Source organism: Arachis hypogaea, chromosome 19, assembly GCF_003086295.3.
Source record: "Arachis hypogaea cultivar Tifrunner chromosome 19, arahy.Tifrunner.gnm2.J5K5, whole genome shotgun sequence".
Lineage (NCBI taxonomy): Eukaryota > Viridiplantae > Streptophyta > Magnoliopsida > Fabales > Fabaceae > Arachis > Arachis hypogaea.
Genome location: NC_092054.1, coordinates 113291877 through 113305922, shown reverse-complemented (window position 1 = coordinate 113305922; position 14046 = coordinate 113291877).

The window sequence follows — 14046 nt, the reverse complement described above, 5'->3', positions numbered from 1 at the left end:
ACCAAAAACTTCATTAAAAGCACATTTCTACCTCAGCATGACTAGTCACTAGCTCCAACCAATCAGGGAAACTACTTAACCAATAGTTTAATTTCTAGTTCATAGTTTCTTTTTCTAGTTCATAGTTATTTTCTTAATAAAAGCACATGAGGTTTTCTGCATATGATCCAAATTGCTGCATATGGCAAGGAACTAAGTTTGGTGTTCACACACCAATCTAAGTTCAGAGGCCTACAAACATACATGCATGCTAACCAATTCTCAAAGTGCTTGGGGAACAAGCAACTTCTAATAGCTTTGCAGGAAGACAATCAATCTCATGGAAGGAATATACATCATCATCAAAGAGAACACCAAGGCTAGGAAGGATGATGAACAACAAAGAAGATTCTAAAAGGTTGTATTGTCACTTAATTACTTGTACTTTGAATTGCTGATATTTGAAGTTTGCATGCACCCCTGCTTTAAGTTTGAGTCATTGCAGTTTTTGTTTGTCTGTTTGTTTAAATTTCAAATAAGTGATAGTCTAAGTGTCTGGATAACTTCATCTTCTTAAACAAATGCTTGCCATGCTTGTTCTGTTTCCATAAAATAAAAGAAATGTTTGAACAAAAGTAACTCAATTCCATTTGGTAAGAAATCAAATAAGATTAAGTGGTGGTATGCATGTTTGATTGAATAGTCAGCTCACTAAGAAATAAAGTTAGAATTGTCACTTTTAGTGGAAATTAGGATGCTGTCTATGGATCTTGATGAATAAATGTCTTTGGCCATGGAAAAGAAAGAAAAAGAAGAAGAAAAAGCCACTGAAAAAGGGCAACCAAAAAGTAAAAAAAATTTGAGAAAATAAGCTAGGCACCAATGGTTTGAACTTCTGAGACAAATGCCTGTGGTGTTTATGTATTAAGGATATGCTTGGATGAATAGGTTCTGAGGAGTGTTTCAACACTTGGTAACTTGGGTTAACTAACCCGGGATTATCAACCAAAAGTCCATTATCAAGAGCAACCTAAATACAAAACATTTAGTCACACAAAGAGGTGCTGGGCACCAATGTCTCAAGAAGAAATGTGAACTAAAATGCCTGTAGTGGATATGTGTAGTGCACTAATAAGAAAAAGAAAATGCCAAAGGCTTGAGCAACACATGACACTGAGCAACAAGGAGCAAATAAGCTCAAAGAAAAAGAAAAACAAAGAAAAGAAACTTGCCAAGGATATGTGAATAACAAGAGGCCATAAGCAGTGTTTTAGTGGAAACATAAAAAGTGACATTCTTACCTAAGAAACAATAAAGTGATGCTGCAACAACTTTCTGCATGAACACCCCATTAATCAATGTCAATTACTTACTGATATGGCTAATGAATTTACCTTCTGTTTCATTCTTTCTTCTCAATAATTCAGAACTTGCTTGGGGACAAGCAAGGATTAAGTTTGGTGTTGTGATGCCAAGGCATCTTAGGCTAGTTTCACTAGCCTTTTTCTTTTATTTTTAGTTGTTTTATGCATTTTCTTGAGCCTTAAGTAATCATTTTGGGCCAAATAGTCATGATTGTCTTAAATCATTCAACATGAAGATTTTGATGCAAATTCCATGAGTTTTTAGTTATATTCCTTGAAAGCTATGAATGGAAGAAATCTCATGAAATTTTGCAAGACTTTGATGCAATTGTTTGGATGATTTCAGGGAAGAAGAGGCTAGGCAAGGAAGCAACAAAATCAATAAAGGAAGCTTGAATATCACATGTGGAGTTTAAGTTCCAGTTTAAGCTTAAACTGGAACTTAAACTACCAAGCCATATAATGCTGGAATTGAAGTTTAACCTTAAACTGGAGGTTAAATGCCAGAATGAAAGTCTCACCAAAGAAGCATTCCACGTTTAACCTCCAGTTTAACCTTAAACTGGAGGTTAAACGCCAGAAATGGGAAGTGCACCAGGGAGCCATTTCCACGTTTAAGCTCCAGTTTGACCTTAAACTGGAGCTTAAACGTGTTCGACCAAGTTTTCTCCTCCAGGGTTGCTTTCTCCATTTCCACGTTTAAGCTCCAGTTTAACCTTAAACTGGAGCTTAAACGTGTTCGACCTCCAGGGCTACCTTTTCCATTTCCACGTTTAAGCTTCAGTTTAACCTTAAACTGAAGCTTAAACGTGTTATATGGAACAGCTTGACCATGCCTTCTTCAAACATAAATAACTTGAGCTACAAAACTCCAAATGAGGTGATTCAAAATGCATTGGAAAGAAGACATCTAGAGCTTTCCAAGCATATATGGCATGCATGGTGGATACTAAAAATTGAGGGAGAAAATAGCCCCGTAATGTGCATAGAAGAGCATAGTACCAACATGCAATCAGGCCAGCTGACCTCTTCACCTTCCATGGAGTATAACTCGAGTTGTAGAGATCCAATTGAGGTGCTTCCAGTTGCGTTAGAAAGCTGACATCCATAGCTTTCCAACGAGGTATAATAGTCTATATTTGGCATCAAATTGGCAAGGTTGACAAGAGAACAAAGTGACGACTCAAGAAAGGGGGTGCAACATTTGAGTGTAGTTTAATGGATCATTATCCTTTTTGGATCAATTATGTCACTCAGCCCTTCAAGCAAGCAAGGCCCATCAACAACACCAAATCAAGGCCACAAGAATCATCTAGAATAGCTTATTTTCATTTGATTGTAATTTTCTTTGAATTTCGTTTTCATTTTGTAATTTAGGGAGCCTATTTAAAGGCCTTAGTTTCTGCAATTGAGGGGGGGGGGGGAATCCAGCCCCTGAGGGGGAAGTTTAGACATAGAGAGAACTTTGGATCATTTTCTTTTAGTTTTGTAATTGAATTCAGAGCTATGACTCACTAAACCCCTTTCATTGGGTTAGGGAGCTCTATTGTAATTCAATGAATCAATAATAGTTTTATCTTCTTCTTCAATCTTTTCTCTTGAATTTTGTTAGAAAACTTCTCGATCTAATTCCATTGGGTAGTTGTCTTGGGAAAGAAACTACCCATAATTGGAATCCTTCGGAACCTTGGGAAAGGAATGGAGGATTCATGCTAGAGAAGCTTTCTCACAGTGAATTGGATTGGGGTTTGGATGGATATTGTGACATGTAATCCTACCAAATTGTGGTTCATGAAACTGTGTGGTATAATCAGTGATCGAGCATCATCTCTTCTTATGAACATTTAAACCAAGGGATTGGGAATTTGTTCGTTTTTAGAGAGAATTGGTGAGCCAAGGGATTGGGATCCAATCATATAAGATTGCCAAGCAAAATTCAATGAATGCATTGGTTGAGGAAGGAATAAAAATGTTTTGATTCGGAGATCTCAATATCTCCTAACACCCAATGAATTTCCCATTTCTGATCTACCACTTTCTCTTTACATTCTGCAATTAAATTCATGCAATCACCCCATCCCTTTTAATTTCAGCAATTTAGCTTCTCGCTCTTTAATTCATGCAATTTTACATTCCGCAATTCTCATCTAAATTTTGATTCCGCTCAACTAGAACATACTTCTAATCCGAATTGCTCACTCAACCAATCCTTGTGGGATTCGACCTCACTCTATTGTGAGTTTTTACTTGACGATAACCGGTGCACTTGCCGGAAGGAATTTTGCCGATCGTGCAATTTCCTAAATCGTAGCATAACAAGTTTATGCGCATCACACGTCATGCAGGTTCGAAAGATGTGGTTGTAAAGCGATGCTATACGCCACTGGTCCAATTTTCTTCAGGATTTCAAACAGCCCAATCTAACGGGGATTTAACTTCTTAGTTTTGATGGATCTTCCTATTCCAGTAGTTAGAGTAACCTTCAAGAAGACGTGTTCTCCTTCCTCAAACTCTAGAGGCTTCCGCCTTTGGTCAGCATAGTTTTTTTGGCGGCTTTGAGCCACAAGCATTCGACTACGGATTTTCTTTATTTGCTCAGTGGTTTCACTCATAATTTCAGGTCCTATCAGGTTCTTTTCTCCTGCTTCATACCAACATAACAGAGACTGGAATTTCCTTCCATATACAAAGCCTCATATGAAGCTATTCCAATACTCGCATGATAGCTGTTGTTATAAGCAAATTCCACCAGAGGCATATATCGATCCCAGCTCGCCGGCTGGTCCAAAACACAAGCTCTTAACGTGTCTTCCAAGGTTTGGATTGTTCTTTCTGATTGGCCATCCGTCTGAGGATGATATGCAGTACTTAGGCTTAATTGAGTGCCAAAAGCTCGGTGAAAAGCTCCCCAGAACCGTGATGTAAAGTGAGGATCTCTATCCGATACAACGGTGGAATGTACGCCATGTAACCTCACAATCTCCTTTATGTATAATCGCACCAACTCCTCCATAGTACAACTTATCCGAATAGGCAGAAAATGAGATGACTTGGTCAGTCAATCTACAACCACCCAGATAGCATCACAACCTGTCTGAGTCCTTGGTAAACCCAACACAAGATCCATAGCAATGCTCTCCCATTTCCACTGTGGAATCTCCAAAGGTTGAAGGGTTCCTGCTGGTCTTTGGTGTTCAATTTTGACTTTGTGGCAAGTTAGGCATTTGGAAATATGCAACACCATATCATTTTTTATTCCTGGCCACCAGAACATCGTCTTTAGGTCTTGGTACATCTTAGTGCTTCCCGGATGAATGGAGGACCCGCTCTTGTGAGCTTCCTCCAATATGCTCTGTCGCAAATCCCCGACATATGGACAATTATCCGACCTTTGAACCTCCACAACCCATCTTTATATTCTGACACTCTCCATTGCTTGCCTTTCTCAATCACCGGCAAAATCTTATACAATTCGTGGTCATTCTGATGAGCCTTTAGTAATTCAGCCTTAAAGTCGCTTGAAATCTGTAACTGGCTTAGGCATAAAGTCCCAAACTCTTCTCCGATTCCCAGTTTCAATCCCTAGAAAGCTTTCAGCAATTATTCCTCTCTTAGCATCATCCAAGCAGCACATCGGGATTTTCTACTCAGGGCATCCACCACCACATTCACTTTTTCCGGATGGTAGTTCAGCTTGAAGTCATAATCCTTTAGGAGTTCCATCCACCTCCTGTTACGTATATTCAATTCTTTTTGTTCAAATAAATACTTCAAGCTCTTATGGTCCGAGAAGACTTGAAATTTCACTCTATAGAGATAATGCCTCCAAATCTTCAAGGTAAAGACAACGGCTGCAAGCTCTAAATCGTGAGTTGGATAGTTTCTTTCATGTGGCCTTAACTGACGTGAGGCATAAGCTACAACTTTATGATAGTGCATTAACACACATCCTAAACCCTTCAAGGATGCATCACAGTATACCTCGAATGGTTCTCTCAGCTCAGGCAACACTAACACGGGTGCGGTAGTCAATCTCTACTTTAAGGCAAGGAAACTCTCCTCACACTCAGGGATCCACACAAAAGGAACATCATTCCGAGTCAGCTTGGTTAAAGGCAAAGCGAGCTGTGAAAACCCTTTAATGAACCTCCGATAGTAACCCACCAAGCCTAAGAAACTCTTGATCTCTGTCCCTGAAATTGGTCGCTCCCAATTCATCACCGCCTCAACCTTAGCAGAATCCACTGCTATTCCTTGCTTACTCACCACATGACCAAGAAATTTCACTTCAGACTTCCAGAACTCACAGTTGGATAGCTTGGCATACAACTTCCTATCTTTCAGAATTTGTAGCACTGTTCGTAAGTGTTCTGCATGTTCATCCTCTGTCTTAGAGTAGATAAGAATGTCGTCGATAAATACAACAACAAACTTATCCAGATATGGATGGAAAATCCTATTCATGTAATCCATGAATATTGCCGGAGCATTAGTCAGTCTGAAGGACATCACTGTGTATTCATAGAGGCCATAGCGCGTTCTGAAGGCAGTTTTAGGAATATCCTCATCTCTGACCCTTATCTGGTGGTATTTGGATCGTAGTTCAATCTTAGAGAACACACCGGCTCCCTGTAACTGGTCCATCAGGTCATCATTCCTTGGCAATGGGTATTTATTCTTCACAGTAATCTTATTCAGCTACCGGTAATCCACACATAATCGCATACTCCCGTCTTTCTTCTTCACCAGTAATACTGGCGCACCCCACGAAGATACACTTGGTCGGATAAAGTTCTTACCCAACAGATCCTCCAGTTGAGACTTCAATTCGGCTATTGGTGCACAAAATTATGATTCACACTTTTCACAACTCTGCACAACTAACCAACAAGTGCACTGGGTCGTCCAAGTAATACCTTATGTGAGTAAGGGTTGATCCCACGGAGATTGTTGGCTTGAAGCAAGCTATGATCATCTTGTAAATCTCATTCAGGCGGATTCAATTGGTTATGAGGTTTAGAGAATTAAAAGATAAATAAAACATAAAATAAGATAAAGGTACTTATGTAATTCATTGGTGGGAATTTCAGATAAGCGTTTGAAGATGCTTTGTTGCTTCTGAACCTCTGCTTTCCTATTGTCTTCTTCCAATCATGCGTCCTCCCTTCCATGGCAAGCTGTATGATCCTCTTGGATGAAAAATACCAGGTACGATCTCTACACGGCTAATCAACTGTCGGATTTCTCGTCTCGGATGAAAAATACCAGGTACAGCTACCGCACGGCTAATCATTTGTCGGTTCCCGCTAGCATCGGAATAGGATCCTTATCCTTTTGCACACTGTCACTGCGCCCAACATTCGCAAGTTTGAAGCTCGTCACAGTCATCCCTTCCCAGATCCTACTCGAAATACCACAGACAAGGTTTAGACTTTTCGGATCTCAGGAATGGCTGCCAATGGTTCTAGCTTATACCACGAAGATCCTAATCTCACGGACTCGGTCCGTGTATTAGAGACCCAAGAGAATATACTCCGGCTATCGTCCAATGACTATGTTGAACATCATGTAGACCGCTTTGTGATTGTCAGGCACGCGGATCTTGGCTAAGCGAGTAACGAAGATTGGGTGATTGTCACGGGTCACCCCTTTATTCTGACTTAAACTGAATTAAGTACAAGAGTATATCTTGGAGAAGAAGTAGCCGTAAATTGAAAGAAAAACAACGGTACTTGCACTAGTTCATGAAGAACAGCAGAGCTCCATACCTTAATCTATGGGGTGTAGAAACTCCACCATAGAAAATACATAAGAAAAGAAGGTCTAGGCATGGCCAAATAGCCAGCCTTCCAAATTTAACATAAACGTCCAAAAGTGATCAAAAGATGGTAAAGTCCCTCAATATAATAGTAAAAAGTGCTATTTATACTAAACTAGTAACTTAGGTTTACAGAAAATGAGTAACTAAGTGCAGATAGTGCAGAAATCTACTTCCGGGGCCCACTTGGTGTGTGCTTGGGATGAGCAGTGAAGTTTTCACATGCATAGGCCATTCTTGGAGTTAAACGCCAACTTGGGTGCCAGTTTGGGCGTTTAACTCCAGTTCTGGTGCCAATTCTGGCGTTTTACTCCAGAAAAGGGTCTGAGGTGGGCGTTTTGACGCCAGTTTGGGCCATCAAATCTTGAGCAAAGTATCGACTATTATATATTGATGGAGAGTCCAAGATTTCTACTTTCCAACGCAATTGAGAGCGCGCCAATTGGATTTCTGTGGCTCCAGAAAATCTACTTCGAGTGTATTAGGGTCAGAATCCAACAACATCTGCAGTCCTTTTTCATCCTCTGAATCAGATTTTTGTTCAGGTCCCTCAATTTCAGCCAGAAAATACCTTAAATCACAGAAAAACACACAAACTCGTAGTAAATTTCAGAAATGTGATTTTTGAATAAAAACTAATAAAAACATAATAGAAAGTAACTAAAACATACTAAAAACTATGTAAAAATAATGCCAAAAAGGGTATAATTTATCCGCTCATCATAACACCAAACTTAAATTGTTGCTTGTCCCCAAGCAACTAAAAACAAAATAGGATAAAAAGAAGAGAAAATACAATAAATCTCCAAAATATGAATGAAGATTAGCTTCAATTAGATGAGCGGGACCTGTAGCCTTCTTGCTTCTGAACAGTTTTGGCATCTCATTTTATCCTTTGAAGTTCAGAATGATTGGCATCCAGAAGAACTCAGAATTCAGATTGTGTTATTGATTCTCTTAGTTCAGTATGTTGATTCTTGAACACGGCTACTTTATGAGTCTTGGCCGTGACCCTAAGCATTTTGTTTTCCTGTATTACCACCGGATACATAAGGTAGCGTTTGTTTTGAGGTACTGAGACAAAGACTGAGAGACTGAGACTCAGTATCGTGTTTGTTAGTTCAGAAACTGGTACTAAAATTTCTGTCTCTGTCTCTAAAATTTTAGTATTTCAGTACCTCCAAAAAGTAGAGACACAGGGGACTGAAATTTTTAGAGATGGAGACTGAAACTTTAATAACATTTTATACCTAAAATACTTTCATTTCAATTAATTAATTCCAATTTTATCCTTTGTGCAAATTAAATTAGAGTTTCATTCTTGTTTCAATTCCTGTCTCCCATTTTGCACTAAACAGAATACTGAGATTTATTTCAATCCCTGTCTCTTAGTCTCTGTCTTTCAGTCTCAGTCTTTCCGTCTCTGTCTCTCCATCAAACGCTACCTAAATGCCACAGACACATAATTGGGTGAACCTTTTCAGATTGTGACTCAGCTTTGCTAGAGTCCCCAGTTAGAGGTGCCCAGAGCTCTTAAGCACACTCTTTTTGCTTTGGACTATGACTTTAGCCGCTTATTCTCAAGCTTTTCACTTGACACCTTCATGCCACAAGCACATGGTTAGGGACAGCTTGATTTAGCCGCTTAGGACAGGATTTTATTCCTTTGGGCCCTCTTATCTACTGTTGCTCAAAGCCTTGGACCCTTTTTACCCTTGCCTTTTGGTTTAAAGGGTTACTGGCTTTTTCTGCTTGCTTTTTCTTTATTTTTTTTCCAAATTTTTTTCGCAAGCTTTGTGTTTTTCACTGCTTTTTCTTGCTTCAAGAACCAATTTTATGATTTTTTAGATTATCAATAACATTTCTCCTTTTTCATTATTTTTCAAGAGCCAACAATTTTAACATTCATAAACAACAAATTCAAAAATATGCACTGTTCAAGCATTCATTCAGAAAACAAAAAGTATTGCCACCACATCAAAATAATTAAACTAATTTCAAGATAGAATTTGAAATTCATGTACTTCTTGTTCTTTTGCAAATAAAAACATTTTTCATTTAAGAAAGGTGAAGGATTCATAGCACATTTATAGCTTTAAGACATAGACACTAGACACTAATGATCATGTAATAAAGACACAAACATAGACAAAACATAAAGCATAAAAACCGAAAAAACAGGAAAATAAGAACAAGGAAATTAAAGAACGGGTCCACCTTAGTGATGATGGCTAGTTCTTCCTCTTGAAGATCTTATTGACTTCTTGAGCTCCTCTATGTCTCTTCCTTGCCTTTGTTGCTCCTCCCTCATGGCCTTTTGGTCCTCTCTGATTTCATTGAGGATAATGGAGTGCTCTTGGTGCTCCATCCTTAGTTGTCCCATGTTAGAAATCAATTCTCCTAAAGAGGTATTGAGTTGCTCCCAATAGTTGTATGGAGGAAAGTGTATCCCTTGAGGCATCTCAGGGATTTCTTGATGAGGAATTTCCTCATGCTCTTGTTGAAGTCCATGAGTAGGCTCTCTTGTTTGCTCCATCCACTTCTTAGTGATGGGCTTGTCTCCTTCAATGAGGATGTCTTTCTCTATGACAATTCCAGTTGAATTACATAGGTTACAGATGAGATGAGGGAAGGCTAACCTTGCCAAAGTAGAGGGCTTGTCCGCCACCTTGTAGAGTTCTAGAGGTATGATCTCATGAACTTCTACTTCCTCTCCATTCATGATACCATGGATGATGATAGCCCGGTCTATTATAACTTCAGACCGGTTGCTAGTAGGAATGATAGAGCGTTGGATGAACTCCAACCATCCCCTAGCCACGGGTTTAAGGTCAAGCCTTCTTAGTTTAACCGGCTTGCCTTTAGAGTCTCTCTTTTATTCAGCTCCTTCCACACAAATGTCCATAAGGACTTGGTCCAACCTTTGATCAAAGTTGACCCTTCTAGTGAAAGGGTGAGGATCTCCTTACATCATTGGCAAGTTAAATGCCAACCTCACATTTTCCAGACTGAAATCCAAGTAATTCCCCCGAACCATTGTGAGCCAATTCTTTGGGTTCGGGTTCATACTTTGATCATGGTTCTTAGTGATCCATGCATAGAACTCTTGAACCATTAAGATTCTGACTTATTTGATTGGGTTGGTGAGAGCTTCCCAACCTCTTCTTCGAATCTCACGTCGGATCTCCAGATATTCACTCTTTTTGAGCATGAAGGGGACCTCGGGGATCACCTTTTTCTTGGCCACAACTTCATAGAAGTGGTCTTGATGGACTTTTGAGATGAATCTCTCCATCTCCCATGATTCAGAGGTGGAAGCAATTGCTTTCCTTTTCCTCTTTCTAGAGGTTTCTTTGGTTTTAGGTGTCCTTAATGGTTATGGAAAAACAAAAAGCAGAGCTTTTTCCCACACCAAACTTAAAAGGTTTGCTCGTCCTTGAGCAAAAGAAGAAAGAAAGGAGTAGAAGAAGAAGAAATGGAGGAGATGGAGGGGAAGGTTGGTTTCGGCCAAGGGGGTTTAAGTGTGTATGATGTGTGAAATTGAAGGTGGTAAGGTGGGGTATTTATAGGATAAGAGAGGGGGGAATTCGTGTATGAGGGGTTGGGTTTAGGAGGGAAATGTTTTGAATTTGAATGGCAAGGTAGGTGGGGTTTTATGATGGATAGATGTGAGTGGTGAAGAGGTTGTGGGAAAGAAGGTAGGATTTGATAGGTGAATGGTATTTGGGGAAGAGGTATTGATGGGTTGGTCAAGGGTATTTGGGGAAGAGTATTATGTAGAGCTGTGAAGAGGAGAGAAGGAGAGGTGGGGTAGGTGGGGATCCTGTGGGGTCCAGAGATCCTGAGGTGTCAAGGAAGTCTACTCCCTACACCATTCTGGCGTTCAAACGCCCTCTGTGTGCCAATTCTGGCGTTAAATGCCAGCTCTGCTACCTTTCCTGGCGTTAAACGCCAGTCTGCTGCCCCTTTCTGGCATTTAACGCCAGCCAGACACCCTTTTCTGGCGTTAAACGCCCAGATTGCCGCCCATTCTGGCGTTTAACACCCAGAATTCCATCAGACTGGGCGTTAAACACCCATTCTACTATCCCTACTGGCATTTAAACGCCAGTAAGCCTGTCCTCCAGGGTGTGCTGTTTTTGATGCTGTTTTTTATTTTGCTTTAATTCTGCAGTTGTTTTTATGACTTCACATGATCATCAACCTAAAGAAAACATAAAATGACAATGGAATATAAATATATATAATTAAATAACATTGGGTTGCCTCCCAATAAGCACTTCTTTAATGTCAATAGCTTGTCAGTGGGCTCTTAGAGAGCTTCACAGAGACTCAGAGCTTGATGGTGGCCTCCCAACACCAAACTTAGAAGTTGAGTGTGGGGGCTCTGTTTTACTCTGTATTGAGAGAAGCTTTTCATGCTTCTTCTCCATGGTTACAGAAGAAGATTCTTGAGCCTTAAACACAAAGTAGTTCTCATTCAATTGAAGGACTAACTCTCCTCTGTCCACATCAATCACAGCTCTTGCTGTGGCTAAGAAGGGTCTTCCAAGGATGATGGATTTATCCTCATCCTTCCCAATGTCTAGGATTATGAAGTCAGTAGGGATGTACAGGCTTTCAACCTTCACTAAGACATCCTCTACAAGTCCATAAGCCTGTTTCATTGATTTATCTGCCATCTCTAATGAGATTCTTGCAGCTTGTACCTCAAAGATCCCTAGTTTCTCCATTACAGAGAGTGGCATGAGGTTTATTCCTGACCCCAGGTCACACAGAGCCTTCTCAAAAGTCATGGTGCCTATGATACAGGGTATTAAAAACTTTCCGGGATCCGGTTTCTTCTGTGGTAATTTCTGCTAAACCAAGGCATTCAGTTCATTAATGAGCAATGGAGGTTCATCCTCCCAAGTCTCATTACCACATAACTTGGCATTCAGCTTCATGATTGCTCCTAAATACTGAGCAACTTGCTCTTCAATAATATTTTCATCTTCTTCAGAGGAAGAATACTCATTAGAGCTCATGAATGGCAACAGTAAGTTCAGTGGAATCTCTATGGTCTCTATATGAGCCTCAGATTCCTTTGGTTCCTCAGGCGGGAACTCCGTAGTGGTCAGTGGACGTCCATTGAGGTCTTCCTCACTAGAAATCACTGCCTCTTCCTCTTCTATAGTTTCGGCCATGTTGGGTATATTGATGGCCTTGCACTCTTTCTTTGGATTCTCTTCTGTATTGCTTGGGAGAGTATTAGGAGGGATTTCAGTAACTCTTTTACTCAGCTGATCCACTTGTGCCTCCAAATTTCTGACGAAGGACCTTGTTTCAGTCATGAAACTAAGAGTGGTCTTAGATAGATTAGAGATTATGGTTGCTAAGTCAGAGAGGCTCTGCTTAGGATTCTCTGTCTGTTGCTCAGAAGATGATGGAAAAAGCTTGCTATTGCCAAACCTATTTCTCCCACCATTATTATTATTGAAGCCTTGTTGAGGCTTCTATTGATCCTTCCATGAGAAATTAGGATGATTCCTCCATGAAGGATTATAGGTGTTTCCATAGGATTCTCCCATGTAATTCACCTCTTCCATTGCAGAATTCTTAGGGTCATAAGCTTCTCCTTCAGAGGAAGCTTCTTTAGTACTACCAGATGCAGCTTGCATTCTAGTCAGATTCTGAAAAATCATATTGACTTGCTGAGTTAATATTTTATTCTGAGCCAATATTGTATTCAGAGTATAAATCTCAAGAACTCCTTTCTTCTGAGTCATCCCATTATTCACAGGATTTCTTTCAGAAGTATACATGAACTGGTTATTTGCAACTATTTCAATGAGTTCCTGGGCTTCTGCAGGCATTTTCTTCAGATGAAGAGATCCACCAGCAGAGTGGTCCAATGACATCTTGGACAATTCAGACAGACCATCATGGAATATACATAAGATACTCTATTCTGAAAGCATGTCAGAAGGACACCTTCTGATCAATTGCTTGTATCTTTCCCAAGCTTCATAGAGGGATTTACCTTCCTTCTGTTTGAAGGTTTGGACTTCCACTCTAAGCTTGCTCAACTTTTGAGGTGGAAAGAACTTGGCCAAGAAAGCATTGACCAACTTTTTCCAAGAGTTCAGGCTTTCTTTAGGTTGTGAGTCTAACCATATCCTAGCTCTATCTCTTACAGCAAAGAGGAAAAGCATAAGTCTGTAGACCTGAGGATTAACTCCATTGGTCTTAACAGTGTCACAGATTTGCAAGAATTCAGCTAAGAACTGATGAGGATCTTCCAATGGAAGTCCATGAAACTTGCAATTCTGCTGCATTAGAGAAACTAATTGAGGCTTAAGCTCAAAGTTGTTTGCTCCAATTACAGGAATTGAGATACTTCTTCCATAGAAGTCAGAAGTTGGTGCAATAAAGTCACCAAGCATCTTCCTTGCATCTCCACCATTGTTGTTATTTTCTGCTGCCATGTCTTCTTCTTTTTTGAAAATTTCTGTTAGGTCCTCTCCAGAGTTTTGTGCTTTAGCTTCTCTTAGCTTCCTCTTCAGAGTCCTTTCAGGTTCAAGATCAGCTTCAACAAGAATGTTCTTATCCTTGTTCCTGCTCATATGAAAAAGAAGAGAACAGAAAAGAAGAGGAATCCTCTATGTCACAGTATAGAGATTCCTTTATATGAATAGAAGAAGAGAAGAATAGAAGAATGAGGTAGATAGAAAATAAAGGGAATTAGAACACAGAGAGAGGGAGAGGGTTCGAATTTTAAGAAGAGAAGTGTTAGTAATTAAATAAATGAATAGAAAGAGAAGAGAGAGAGAGTATTCGAATATTAATTAAAATAAAAGAAAAATATTTTTGTTTTTGTTTTAATTATTAGTTAGAATTTGAAAT